This window comes from Mytilus californianus, unplaced genomic scaffold, assembly GCF_021869535.1.
Source record: "Mytilus californianus isolate M0D057914Y unplaced genomic scaffold, xbMytCali1.0.p SCAF_1, whole genome shotgun sequence".
In the NCBI taxonomy this organism is placed as follows: Eukaryota; Metazoa; Mollusca; class Bivalvia; order Mytilida; family Mytilidae; genus Mytilus; species Mytilus californianus.
In genome coordinates, this window is record NW_026262581.1 from 95,420,979 (window position 1) to 95,437,372 (window position 16,394).

The 16,394-nt window shown below is 32.6% G+C and overlaps 1 long non-coding RNA gene across 1 annotated transcript in view; it reads left to right on the top strand.

Annotated features, from left to right (window-relative positions):
* Positions 1-16,394, top strand: part of LOC127710884 (uncharacterized) — a 238,989-nt gene that overhangs the window by 46,770 nt on the left and 175,825 nt on the right. The window lies entirely within an intron of this gene.

The window sequence follows — 16,394 nt, forward strand, 5'->3', positions numbered from 1 at the left end:
TTGGGATTGAGTTTGTAATGGTGTTATTTTATGTATCTTTTAACCATGACAAGAATATTAAAATGGTATTGTGTTTGTAATGGTGTTATTATTAATATTTTCTAACCATGTTGGTTTTTCTTTTAAATCAAAACTGTGTATAAACAAGAAAATCCTGTGCATATAGTTGATTTAAACTTAAAATCCTTTAAATGAAGTAGCTAATTTTTTATCTTAACTTTAACATACATATAGAAAATAAAAATTAAAAAAAATGTAATATAAGGCAAGATCATGTTAGACCAAAAAGTAAACACACATGAAAACAAACAACATAAAACAAAAACCCTGTAGAAGAACCACGAGTAACTCGACTATACTGACAAATAAGACATATGTGGAATGTACCGAAAATACAGAATTCAAACTACAAACGAAATATACAGACAACAAATCAGCACCAAGTGACTAACCGGACCCACACGTATAAGAAAGTAACAACAAAATGCCCGAAAGCGGGATATATAAATACCGAACCACGTCGTCTCCAACAGCGAACACAAGACATAACAAAATATCCAACCGGACCTACAAAAGAAACATCATAACTAAATACATGAATGTTGGATATATAAATACCGAGGCAAGTCGTATAGCAATGCGAATTCACACTCGGCAAAACAGTAATATTCGGGAATAGGCTACGTTCGGTACTAAGTAGACCAGACGACGTAGATGGTAAATCACAATCTAAGACGTGGTAACACATATCATCTACTTAAAACAAGCACAAAGTGCTTAACCTGCTGATATGAAATCATGTCATGCTTTAATAATTATATATTAACTCAATTTCTACGATATTTATTAAAGGCATATACATTCAAAATTCTTTTAAACAAAAGAAAACAGTGAAAAATATACAGGCGATCATAACCTCCAAAAATAAGCAAAGATCCATGATGTAAGATGAGCTATAAAAAACTTTTAGAAAACAAATTGTGAATGTTAACATTAAATGGATAGTAGATGCAACAGGAAGAAAATGGCACTGTACTACAGCAATAATAAAAGATATAAGTAAGTGCAAGCCAACTGCACCATACCAGCCCTCTTCCAAAAAACAAATTTACAAATAAAAAATACAAGAATTCAATAGAATGTATTTAACAGCAGTTTAAAATTGATCATTGGACAAAGCATGTCGACAAACTATCAGCACTCAATCATCCCACTTAAATGCAACAGTCCTTTTACAGCAAGCATTTTGTCCTTGTCCTATTATTCGTATTTGTTTACTTGTTATGTTGACCCGAACATTTGATGTTATTGATCAAATAAGTTTCCGATCGGGAGGAAAATAAATGTTACTGAACAACTTAATCGTATCCGGCTAAGTAAATACGCAGTTTAAAAGCTTTGTATTTTTTAAAAATTTAAAGAGATTGGACATAGGAAAAATGAAAGATGTACATTATATTGAAATGGTTTATCAAGATTGAAACTTCAGTTCCTGAAATCAATTGGTCTAAGAAAAAATGTCAGGAAAAGGGTGACGAGATTATAGGTCTATTCCCCGCAATAAAACATAGTTTATTGTCTCAATAATATCACTAATTGTGACTTTACATCTTTCCAGCTTTAAACAAATTCAAAAAAGTCTTGAATCAACCTACAAGGAGCAGCGCATATTTCAATGGCATTTTAATCTTTGTAAAGCCTATAGTTTGTTGCTAGACCTCTCCATCAACTTGAGCAAATATTTTATTATCAAAGAAGTATTAGTGCACAAATAATATTCCTCAAATTACGTCCTTCTCTATCAATACTCTTTCAAACAAGATACTCATACAAAAGACTTGAAATTACAACAGATTACACCAACGACTTACACCCATCTCCTCCGAGAAAATAGACATACAAACAAAAACTAAAAACAACAAACAACACATGGAAATGATAGTCTGACTTGGTACAGGCACACAATAAGTTAGTCTAAGCGACGTTTACCCAACTCTCCTTTATTCGTATGTAGGTGTACAGGTTGGATAATTTAAAGCGGCTTTTTTGTTGGCTTCGTCTGAATTGGTTTATAGGCACATTGCTACAATGACGTCTAAGATTTTTATGAATGTTATATTTCCTTTACTAAAAAACACTCTTTCACAGATGGGATATGACTATCATAAACCCTCAAAATATTTTACCTGATTTTAATGAGAAATATATTAAATTGCATATATATTATTCTTCTTTTGATATAAAGTGGTATTTCGCACACAGTTTACACAGTATATTGATTGTAAAGCCAATATTTTTAGGAACTGGTCCTAAAAAATTTTGGGGATTCTCATCGTTAAATTTTTAAACAAATAGACCTTTAGATGTCGTTTGTTATTTTTGTAGCTGGGTTATTATCATTTTCATATATCCATTATCTAATGTAGAATCTGTAGATGTCTTTATGTTATTTTGTACCTTTGAGTTGATATCTCATTGTCGTACATCTACATCTTTTATTTGTAAAGTAAATGAAAGAAAGAAAAAAGAAAATTGCTATCCAACACCTCACGGATGGATGGTTTACACAAACACTAACCGTGTCACCATTTAATGAGATCCATTGTGACAACTTTTCTGCGGGTAACTTTTTAAAATCGCATCTACTCTCTCCATATGAAATACTGAGTCACTAAATATCTTTTGTAACTGTTAACTAAGTACTGAGTTAAAAAAAAAGTGTTAGTAAGAATTTATTGTATCAGAAAGCAATTACAGAAATCTATGACATATAATACAGGTAAAACGAAAGAGAATGGAATATCAACAAACGTCCAATCAGAATATTATTCCAAAACAAATCATATATTAACGTCCCTTTATAAATGTTCCTCCTTATATCTCAGTTTCACCTTGCTCGGTTTCACCTTGCTCGATTTCACCTTTCTGCATATCCTGGAATTGGTCAGTGTTCTCATGTTCATTTATCTGTGCTGGCATCTCAGATGGTCTGAAGATAAAATGGGATAAATAAGAAAATGAAGGAATTAATGGCATTTCAACATCATTACGCGAAGGATGTCAAAGTAGAAATCATAGCATTTTCCTGTCAGACCTTGTCTCTTTTACTCTTGTCAAGAATATTGTCAACTCTGTTCATGATAGGTTTTACTGACATGGTGTGATGAATTTTACATGTTGAAATCAACCTAATTTTAAAATCCTGCACACTGATGTATGCTTAAGATATTTACCAATGTAAAGCAGGCAGCCAAAAATACATAATTAATAGATGTTATACTAGTAATTGTAACCTACCCTTCATTTTCAGAGAATTTCATGGTATGCTCACTGGCACAATGGAGACATCTGCAGTAGCAGAACCATCCATATCTGACTGACACATAATATCTACAGCGTCTTGCTCTACAACGGTATTTACATCTGGAAGCACAACTTGCATCTGCGTCTTGGACTAAAACAACATATCACAGATGCAAAAATACAAAAAAAAAGAATCAATAAAGCGTGATATCTTTGATATGTATAGGTTAAATGTTTAAATTTCAGTGGATTGTTCTTTCATGTTGAATAATCCCATATATTTCATTTATATTTAATTAAGAATGTATTTTTTAAAAGAATGTTTTTAATGGAAGATATGATACGTACAGGAAATCAAATACAATTAACACGAAGAGGGTAAGATATTTTGACAAAACAATTGCTTACTAGGGTTGAACTAAATTCGTTTTGAAAAAGAATTTAAGATATATAGTGATACTAGTATTCTAATAGCATACTTGATGATTTTAACTTATAAGCTGAAATTACATTAAGGAGACGTGATATGAGACAACAAGACAATAATACACCAAAGATCAAAGGATAAAAAGATGAATATTTAAAGTTGTATTAAATTAACATGAATTGTCAATTTTCCGATAAAAACACCGCTCAAGAATTAAGTCATAATCTCAATGCTATTAAGTATTATTATTCTCTATGTAAAATAATTAAATAATTGTTTCGGCATAAAATTCAAATAAATTATTGAAGACAAAGAGTTATACTTATAGTCAATAAAGCAGTTGAAAAAAGTTAAAATAACATTCCCACGTGAGTAGACGAAGCTGAGCGCAGCTGTTATTTGCATAAAAAGTTGTATTAAAAAATGGATAAAAAATGAAAGAGTTTAGATTTTTTTTTAATTTGAAATAATGGATATCATGACTTTATTGTTTACCGGTTTGGTTAAACATTGAAAGTGTAATAATAGCTAATTGTTGTGCTGAGCATTGACTATGTGTAATAACAGCTTCTGCTGAAGACAGAATGCAATAGCCTTCTGGGCGTTCACTATGTCTTCAAACTCGGCTAAAATATTCGCATAATAGTGAATGCTTAACACACCATTATTCAATAAATAGTTGCCATAAGTATTTTAATTAAATAGCAAAAGGTAACATATAACATTTTATTTCAAAACTTTATTCCACCCTGTACTACAACACATTCCTACTTTCTAATATATTATATTTCATAGATATACCACGTTGAGGACTATATAGCCATTTAATTTTTATAGCCATTTACAGATAAGTGTTTATATTGACATGTAATTAACGGGTTTTCTATCAAATCTACCTTAAAAAAATCTGAACGTGCATTTAACAAAAATCTTAGCCGTATATTGATTTGATAAACATGGCAAATATTTCATGTTTTTATTGTAACACTCTTAGGCAAAATGAATTTAAATCTGAACCAAACGACATGACTATTTCAAGTTAAAATAAGTACTGGCATGGAATGTTCTTGTCAAATATGTTTTGGAATAAAATTAATGTTTATCTGTCTTGAATTTGTTATAATATTATGTACATACCTATAAGAAGTACTGCAAGAGCAATAGCCAGGATAACTGCTACCTTCATATTGGATCTAAATATGGTACTCTAAAACCAATAGGGAAAAACAATACTGTAAACTATAGGGTAGTATCAAGAACGAAAGTTTGAAATCTCTAGCGCAAAAACGAAATTCAAAAAAGTTTTAGTAGAACATTTGTTTATGTTGGTTTAAAGCATCACTGAAGATATTAACATTTGGAAAGAGTGCTATTTCATTAGTATTAAAAGTGATAGATATAGCAAGCGAGCTTTTAGATACTGCTTGTACAATATACTTGTCTTATTTATTGAAATGGTCTATATCAAAATATAATCACATTTTGATCATTATGATACAGGGATACTATCTATTTTGACAAAGTCACCTACCTTATATGTTTAATTCAGCTAGTCAGCAGGATTATAAAAGTGAATAACTAATGTGCAGTTTTTATACACATAGGTTCAAAAATGGCAATTCCGGTAGACGAGAGTTGGTGTAATAAATTTGCATATTTCCTTTACTTTATATGATTTAAAAGTCACGGTCAATTTTTTACTACGTTATTTATATAAGAAGTAAACCATACAGACAGTTATATTTTCGACCTATGATTTTGAAAGGGTTTTGCAAATTGTTGAATTAGTGGAGTGACAAATCAAGAAAAAGTCACTTATTTTAAGAGTTTAATGGACCGACATACCTCACGGCTGAAAATCCACATGATGATAGAGTAAACATTATACTATTATTTAGCCCTGTCGTAGTGTTTCTCACGGTGCAGTTTTTTGTAAAATAGCGGTAAAGCGTGATTTCCCGATTTTTTTCTTTTTCAATATCAAACACGGGAACGCTTATAATTAATTACTGAATGAAGATATCAGCAAATATTTGCTATAACATGAAAGACTAATATATCAGCTTTCATTTGATATCAAAATTAAATATCATATGTAAATACGTATTTAGTGAATTTGAAGAATTTCAATTGCATGTGACATTTTTTTCAATCTTACCGTCTGTCAAAGTATATTAATTTCCTTACATACATCACCCGTAGTCGATTTTGACAAAAAATAGTGGAACAACCAATACTTAAGAAGTTTTAATATATCAAATAAAGGCAACAGTAGTGTTCCGCTGTTTAAAAGTCATAAACAAGAAAACAAATCCGGGTTACAAACTAAAACCGAGGGAAACACATCAATCATAAGAGGAAAACAACGAAATAACAGAACACAGAAGTGCAACCAAAAAACAAACAACAATGTTGCCAGAACATACAAATCAACTTTTAGAAGCCTTTTTATAATACTCATCATATAGCAGTTTTACTATTCAATATTCACCTCAATAAGTCATGTTGCGCTCCCTGTTCCTTTTTCCCCCTGACTTATGAATTGCTGTATTTTTCACAATGAATTAAACGTATATTTCTTAATTTTTGTAAATACGAATATAGATTTGTATCAATGTTTGTGTCTAGATGTTTGACTTAGTACAGATGTTTAGGTTTATTAACTTTTGGGGTGTTTTTTTAGAATTTATTCTTGTTGAGTTTTTTGAATAGACTAATTTTAAACCACATTGGAACACATCCGAATTAATCCGGAAAATTATGGGCAGTGCTGAATCCATAAATAAAAACAAGTAAAGTAGCATAGGTCGTCTTATAAAGCCTACGCATGTACAACAAGAAGAAATTTTGATACATTTGAATTAAGGAAAAACAAATGCTCAACAGCGTGTGATGATGATCCAACTTGCGTCAATGGAATTACCATTAGACTGGTCCAAACGTTTATTTTGCAGACAAAAGACTTAAGTCGTACAACGAGATAAGTAATTAATGGATTTCGAGTCATTTGAGTGTGCCGATTATGTTTAAATGACGCAAATTACCAGTCACACTATCCAGTGGTAAGTTTATTCTCTAAAGATTAATTCAAGGACAAGGCGCTGCATCATTCAGCATGCATTGTTATCTACTGGCTGAAATGAAAAATTAAACTTGCTTCTGATGCTTCAAATCAGTCGTAGCATAAAGTTTGCTTTCCAAAAACTAACAGAAAGTCTACACGATGATCTGTTTTTTCGTTGTCGTATAATTTGCTAGGTACATAATGTTCCTTTCTTCCAGACCCTTTATGATGCGGACAAAATTTGTGAAAGCAGTTTTAGAAATTTCAAATTATTACTATCCATTCCCGTCAAAATTTAGTATTCCTACAGCTTTACAATTTATTCCTACCTTTCTGATGAATATTTTGCCATTGATAGTAGATGACAATTATTTTCATTTGGAGAATGATTACAATGCACTGTCATGTGATACTGTACGGAAATGTTTACCTTTATCTGAGTATGTGATATCCCTGCACTGGAAACCAGTATACCCCTGATCAGAGATGGTATGAGTTTGTACAAAGTGTTTATGTAAAAAGGTACAACAGTTTTGGGGATTTGGCCAAGAACTCCTTTAAAAACCCTAATAGGTTGTTTTGAAAACTTCGGGTGTGTCGTGGACGTGTTTGGTCGATATGATGTGGAACATTTTACAAAATCAGCAGATAGAATAAGGAGGTCTATTTCAAATGGTGGTAGATCTAAGATTTTTCGAGTCATTGAAGGCAGATCAATTAGTGATTGTAAAAAAAATTCTTTGTACACCCGATAATAAACAGGGGTTGAAAAAAAAAATTGTAAGTGACTGTGCACTCCCGCACTACAATGATTTTGATTTGCAAGACCATGACGAAATATTCCTAGCGGAATCTTTTCAAAATCTATTGACTGTGAAGCAATTTTGTGCCGGATCTGTAAGTGACTGAAAAGGCATATGTAAGAATTATTCTGCCGTCTCTGTTTGCTAATGAACAGCTGCAATTGTTTGCACCTATCCGTTTTTTATATAGATTAGACCGTTGGTTTTCTCGTTTGAATGGTTTTACACTAGTAATTTTTGGGGCCCTTTATAGCTTGCTGTTCGGTGTGAGCCAAGGCTCCGTGTTGAAGACCGTACTTTGACCTATAATGGTTTACTTTTATAAATTTTTACTTGGATGGAGAGTTGTCTCATTGGCACTCATACCACATCTTCTTATATCTAGATGATAAAAAGTTATTCCATGATATCTCAGTAGCATGATTTCGAATCCCGGCTAGGGAAGAACAAAAAAATTGATTCCGCAAATTTACAAATCTAACATTGTTGGACTGTTATTTAGACGAATTATATATATATATATTATATATAAAAGTCTAAATTGAAAACAACGTTCAAACCTATGATTGCGTTGGATAAAAACCGCAATTTTTATACGTGTTTAGACCCCTCTACCAAGAAATTTGTTATATATATGTAACACTCCCAAACGTGTCCATCCCCCCAAACGTGTCCGATTCCCCCAAACGTGTCCATTCTCCCCAAACGTGTCCGTTATATTCAATATTGCCCAAACGTGTCCGATTTCATAACCCCCAAACGTGTCCGATAATTGTTTTTCGCCAAAACGTGTACACTGTTAAACGCCAGAACGTCTCACGTCTTTTAGCGCTAATACATATACAAATGACATCAATAACATTTACGGCAATTCTATGATGGGGGACACAGTTGATGAAGTGGTCATTTATTATCATTAGTTTGTTCAATGCCGGTTGTTAATGATTATCATAATTGCAAATTTAATCTGTAACATATGAATTAACTTTTGACCGAAATGCAAGTTGCAAGTATTGCATTCTGATTTAGAGCGAACATACAAATAATTTTAGTACAGTTGAATTAATCGTTTACCAAGTGAATTATTTTGTACTAATAAATTCTGATGATGCCTTTTATATTAAACCGAATATTGCACGGCGGGCTTTCCGCAGAATTGACTTCCCTTTTTTCAACAGTTCTGGTATTTTAAAAACTCTTCAAATCAAAAGTTTACTGTTTATCAGGTTTCTTAATAAATTTTAGGTTTCGAGCATCACTAAAGACACACAAACAAGAGACATAACGTCCACTGCCAAATATTTCATGCATTATTTGAACGACATCATGTTAACAATAAATACTGTACATAGGTTTTATTATCATACCGGGAATTTAGGATTAGGCCTAAATTTTTACGGTTATTCGGGATTAACACTAGTTGGGGTTTTAATCTAAAAATTTAAGAGCCAGTAACAACCAATTTTTTTATGACTTCAGTAAGAAACTACTTCAATCTCCGTTATGTAAGAGGCCGTTTTAAATAAAAGTTGCGGAAATTAAAAAAAAAAAGAATGTTGCCTTCCAAAATACAACTGATGGCACCATGAAAGAGTGAATTGCTACACAGGTTTTAATGCGCAGAGAGAGTGACATTCTCCCTACACGAGATATTTGATTTAATATCTACAAATTAACTGAGCATGGCTGCTTACATTTACATCCAACATAGCCGAACATATTGGCACTTTTACCCAGATTATACTGCCGGTTAAAAAAAGACCTAAAGTAATTTATTTCTATTTTTTTAATGAAATAGTAAAATGAGTATACGTTAATGAAAAAGCAATAACCAAATTTATAATATGGACACGAATGATAATTCCAGTAAAGGAAAAAAATTAAGCTTGATATGGACACGTTTGGGGGATTGGACACGTTTGGGGTATTGGGCACGTTTGGGTGTTTATACAAATGACACGCTTTGGCGCCCTTTTACATTAGGACATGTTTTGCAGTTCAGTGACGTCATGTGGACACGTTTGGGGGAATCGGACACGTTTGGGGGGAAGGACACGTTTCTGAGTGTTACATATATATATATATATATATATAAACAAGTCTAAATTGAAAACAACGTTCAAACCTATGATTGCGTTGGATAAAAACCGCAATTTTTATACGTGTGCATGCAAAAACAAATTTCTTGGTAGAGGGGTCTGAATACAGCACAAACAACATTTTTCAAAAGACCAAAAAAGTGAAAAAGTATATTTTAACAAAAAACGCATTTGACTAACAGGTGGAACAACAAATGTTCATAAACCCTGCTGACTGCCATTGGCGATTGCCAAATAAACGGATCACAAGGTGTAATAAATGGATCTTAATTAAAAATTTAATACCAAACAGAAAACAATAAACTTGCGGCAAAGATGGTATACCGCAAACAAAGGTGCAAAGACTTTTGTACACCATATCCGGATTTCGACAATTAATGTCTCTTCAGTGATGTTAGGAATCGAAACAGTATTTGGAAGGCCATGTAATTTACCTCAATTTAGGATAGACTCTCGAATTTTGAGGAGTCAAATTAGGATGAACGGATCATATAAACCCGAAGGCATATATAATACAAGCCCAAACGAAAAAATATTAACAAGTCTAAATTGAAAACAACGTTCAAACCTAAGATTGCGTTGGATAAAAACCGCAATTTTTATACGTGTGCATGCAAAAACAAATTTCTTGCTAGAGGGGTCTAAATACAGCACAAACAACATTTTCCAAAAGACCAAAAAAGTGAAAAAGTATATTTTAACAAAACGCATTTGACTAACAGGTCGAACAACAAATGTTATTAAACCCTGCTGACTGCCATTGGCGATTGCCAAATAAACGGATCACAAGGTGTAATAAATGAATCTTAATTAAAAATTTAATACCAAACAGAAAACAATAAACTTGCGGCAAAGATGGTATACCGCAAACAAAGGTGCAAAGATTTTTGTACACCATATCCGGATTTCGACAATTAATGTCTCTTCAGTGATGTTAGGAATCGAAACAGTATTTGGAAGACCATGTAATTTACCTCAATTTAGGATAGACTCTCGAATTTTGAGGAGTCAAATTAGGATGAACGGATCATATAAACCCGAAGGCAAATATAATACAAGCCCAAACGAAAAAATATATACAAGTCTAAATTGAAAACAACGTTCAAACCTATGATTGCGTTGGATAAAAACCGCAATTTTTATACGTGTGCATGCAAAAACAAATTTCTTGCTAGAGGGGTCTAAATACAGCACAAACAACATTTTCCAAAAGACCAAAAAAGTGAAAAAGTATATTTTAACAAAACGCATTTGACTAACAGGTCGAACAACACATGTTCTTAAACCCTGCTGACTGCCATTGGCGATTGCCAAATAAACGGATCACAAGGTGTAATAAATGGATCTTAATTAAAAATTTAATACCAAACAGAAAACAATAAACTTGCGGCAAAGATGGTATACCGCAAACAAAGGTGCAAAGATTTTTGTACACCATATCCGGATTTCGATAATTAATGTCTCTTCAGTCATGTTAGGAATCGAAACAGTATTTGGAAGGCCATGTAATTTACCTCAATTTAGGATAGACTCTCGAATTTTGAGGAGTCAAATTAGGATGAACGGATCATATAAACCTGAAGGCAAATATAATACAAGCCCAAACGAAAAAATATAAACAAGTCTAAATTGATAACAACGTTCAAACCTATGATTGCGTTGGATAAAAACCGCAATTTTTATACGTGTGCATGCAAAAACAAATTTCTTGCTAGAGGGGTCTAAATACAGCACAAACAACATTTTCCAAAAGACCAAAAAAGTGAAATATATATTTTGACAAAACGCATTTGACTAACAGGTCGAACAACAAATGTTCATAAACCCTGCTGACTGCCATTGGCGATTGCCAAATAAACGGATCACAAGGTGTAATAAATGGATCTTAATTAAAAATTTAATACCAAACAGAAAACAATAAACTTACGCAAAAGATGGTATACCGCAAACATGAGGTGCAAATATTTGTACACCATATCCAGATTTCGACAATTAATGTCTCTTCAGTGATGTTAGGGATCAAAACGGTGTTTGGAAAGCCATATAATTTACTTCAATTTAGAATAGACTCTTGAATTTTGAAGAGTCGAAATAGGATGAACGGATCATAAAAACCCGAAGGAAAATATAATACAAGCCCCCCAAAAAAATATTAACAAGTCTAAATTGAAAACAACGTTCAAACCTTTGAGTGCGTTGGATAAAAACCGAAATTTTTATACGTGTGCATGCAAAACAAATTTCTTGGTAGAGGGGTCTAAATACAGCACAAACAACATTATCCAAAAGACCAAAAAAGTGACAAAGTATATTTTAACAAAACACATTTGACTAACAGGTCGAACAACGAATGTATTTAAACCCTGCTGACTGCCATTGACCATTGCCAAATAAACGGATCACCAGATGTAAAAATGGATCTTAATTAATAATTTAATACCAAACAGAAAACAATCAACTTACGCAAAAGATGGTATACCGCAAATATGAGGTGCAAATATTTGTACACCATATCCGGATTTCGACAATTAATGTCTCTTCAGTGATGTAAGGGATCAAAACGATATTTGGAAGGCCATATAATTTACCTCAATTTAGGATAGACGCTTGAATTGTGAAGAGTCGAAATAGGATGAACGGATCATATAAATCCGAAGGAAAATATAATACAAGCCCAAACGAAAAATTATAAACAAGTCTAAATTGAAAACAACGTTCAAACCTATGATTGCGTTGGATAAAAACCGTAATTTTTATACGTGTGCATGCAAAACAAATTTCTTGGTAGAGGGGTCTAAATACAGGACAAACAACATTATCCAAAAGACCAAAAAAGTAACAAAGTATATTTTAACAAAACGCATTTGACTAACAGGTCGAACAACGGATGTTCTTAAACCCTGCTGACTGCCATTGCCCATTGCCAAATAAACGGGTCACCAGATGTAAAAATGGATCTTAATTAATAATTTAATACCAAACAGAAAACAATAAACTTACGCAAAAGATGGTATACCGCAAAAATGAGGTGCATACACCATATCCGGATTTCGACAATTAATGTCTCTTCAGTGATGTTAGGGATCAAAACGATATTTGGAAGGCCATATAATTTACCTCAATTTAGGATAGACTCTTGAATTGTGAAGAGTCGAAATAGGATGAACGGATCATATAAACCCGAAGGAAAATATAATACAAGCCCAAACGAAAAAATATAAACAAATCTAAATTGAAAACAACGTTCAAACCTATGATTGCGTTGGATAAAAACCGTAATTTTTATACGTGTGCATGCAAAACAAATTTCTTGGTAGAGGGGTCTAAATACAGCACAAACAACATTATTTAAAAGACCAAAAAAGTGACAAAGTATATTTTAACAAAAAGCATTTGACTAACAGGTCGAACAACGGATGTCCTTAAACCCTGCTGACTGCCATTGATGATTGCCAAATAAACAGATCACCAGATGTAAAAATGGATCTTAATTAATAATTTAATACCAAACAGAAAACAATAAACTTACGCAAAAGATGGTATACCGCAAACATGAGGTGCAACAAGCCCCCTCCAAAAAAAAAATATTAACAAGTCTAAATTGAAAACAACGTTCAAACCTTTGAGTGCGTTGGATAAAAACCGTAATTTTTATACGTTTGCATGCAAAACAAATTTCTTGGTAGAGGGGTCTAAATACAGCACAAACAACATTATCCAAAAGACCAAAAAAGTGACAAAGTATATTTTAACAAAACACATTTGACTAACAGGTCGAACAACGGATGTATTTAAACCCTGCTGACTGCCATTGACCATTGCCAAATAAACGGATCACCAGATGTAAAAATGGATCTTAATTAATAATTTAATACCAAACAGAAAACAATCAACTTACGCAAAAGATGGTATACCGCAAATATGAGGTGCAAATATTTGTACACCATATCCGGATTTCGACAATTAATGTCTCTTCAGTGATGTAAGGGATCAAAACGATATTTGGAAGGCCATATAATTTACCTCAATTAAGGATAGACTCTTGAATTGTGAAGAGTCGAAATAGGATGAACGGATCATATAAACCCGAAGGAAAATATAATACAAGCCCAAACGAAAAAATATAAACAAGTCTAAATTGAAAACAACGTTCAAACCTATGATTGCGTTGGATAAAAACCGTAATTTTTATACGTGTGCATGCAAAACAAATTTCTTGGTAGAGGGGTCTAAATACAGGACAAACAACATTATCCAAAAGACCAAAAAAGTGACAAAGTATATTTTAACAAAACGCATTTGACTAACAGGTCGAACAACGGATGTTCTTAAACCCTACTGACTGCCATTGACCATTGCCAAATAAACGGATCCCCAGATGTAAAAATGGATCTTAATTAATAATTTAATACCAAACAGAAAACAATAAACTTACGCAAAAGATGGTATACCGCAAAAATGAGGTGCATACACCATATCCGGATTTAGACAATTAATGTCTCTTCAGTGATGTTAGGGATGAAAACGATATTTGGAAGGCCACACAATTTTCCTCAATTTATGATAGACTCTTGAATTTTGAAGAGTCGAAATAGGATGAACGGATCATATAAACCCGAAGGAAAATATAATACAAGCCCAAACGAAAAAATATAAACAAGTCTAAATTGAAAACAACGTTCAAACCTATGATTGCGTTGGATAAAAACCGTAATTTTTATACGTGTGCATGCAAAACAAATTTCTTGGTAGAGGGGTCTAAATACAGCACAAACAACATTATTTAAAAGACCAAAAAAGTGACAAAGTATATTTTAACAAAACGCATTTGACTAACAGGTCGAACAACGGATGTTCTTAAAGCCTGTTGTCTGCCATTGACGATTGCCAAATAAACAGATCACAAGATGTAAAAATGGATCTTAATTAATAATTTAATACCAAACAGAAAACAATAAACTTACGCAAAAGATGGTATACCGCAAACATGAGGTGCATACACCATATCCGGATTTCGACAATTAATGTCTCTTCAGTGATGTTAGGGATCAAAACGATATTTGGAAGGCCATATAATTTACCTCAATTTAGGATAGACTCTTGAATTGTGAAGAGTCGAAATAGGATGAACGGATCATAAAAACCCGAAGGAAAATATAATACAAGCCCAAACGAAAAAATATAAACAAATCTAAATTGAAAACAACGTTCAAACCTATGATTGCGTTGGATAAAAACCGTAATTTTTATACGTGTGCATGCAAAACAAATTTCTTGGTAGAGGGGTCTAAATACAGCACAAACAACATTATTTAAAAGACCAAAAAAGTGACAAAGTATATTTTAACAAAACGCATTTGACTAACAGGTCGAACAACGGATGTCCTTAAACCCTGCTGACTGCCATTGATGATTGCCAAATAAACGGATCACCAGATGTAACAAAATGGATCTTTATATATCGGGCTTTCGAATCGGTTTTAGTCAAGTCTGCTATATATTCCATTATTTGTGTTGTTTAATAAAAAGGAGACACAAGTTTTCAATATGCTTTTGCTTTTGTACTGATTGACCTATTAACATAAAAAAGAGCTGCATATACTACCGTGTGCATGCTGACATTTATGCATCAAGACTATTTTTATAGTTCCAACATTATTTTGGGTTTAAATAATCATTAATGAATTTCATCATTTTTCATTGAATCATGGACCGGGTGTTAACCATACAGTACTTATGTCTCTTTTGTTCTTTATGGCATGTTAACAAAACTTTCCCACAAATATCTTTATATGTTGTCATATATTATTGCATAGCTAAATATTAAATATAAATATTTCTGTCGATAATTTCCGTAGATGAAGATATCTTTTTTCATTTTCTTACATTTTGGAAGCGGGGGTATAAATCACTAATCTCTGGCAATCAAGCATAAATATGACAAGCTGAATTTGTGCAACATTCCCAGAGCATGATTCCATAGAATTTTGTTTTCAGTTATCTCGAGGGACTACCGAGAAATTGTCCAAAATGTCCAAAAATTGTGATTTTTTTTTAAATCCCCCTTTTGATCTTTGATCCCCGTTTTCAAAAATCTGCACCACTTTGGAATTTTACGACATGCCTTAGTCAAAGGGTATTATATCTATCTTTAAAAAAATACCAAAATAAGCCGTTTCGGTCCATTACATTTTTAAATTTACCTTACTTGTCATCGTACTAAAAGCCGTATATTGGCCTATAGCTGCTTACATCCACGTCTTTTAGACTCTGTTGAGTACTTGTTTCTTTTGAAATCATACCACATATAGTAATTCTTATATACCATACAGAACCAACAACATCAAAAATAAATATCAGAAATCGGAAATAAGAAAACACTACTCGGACTAGACAAAATAAGGACAATTACTTCAATCCAAAGATTTCAATCCAGAACGATATCCGTCGTATTATCCTATCGTAATGGAGAATAATTCTCCAAACAAAAGCTTTAAATCAGAAAAAAAGTAGGAGGACACTAAAGGAAAACAAACAAATGAACAGCACATTGGCCAAAAGAAATAAATCATACCACCAATAGTCCACCAAACAACAGAATGCTAAATTTTAATCAACACGAATGCCTATGTTAGTAGAGGAATTATATTTTCATGTCTGTTTGTCCGTTCGTCCGTCATGTTTCAAGTTGAAATAGT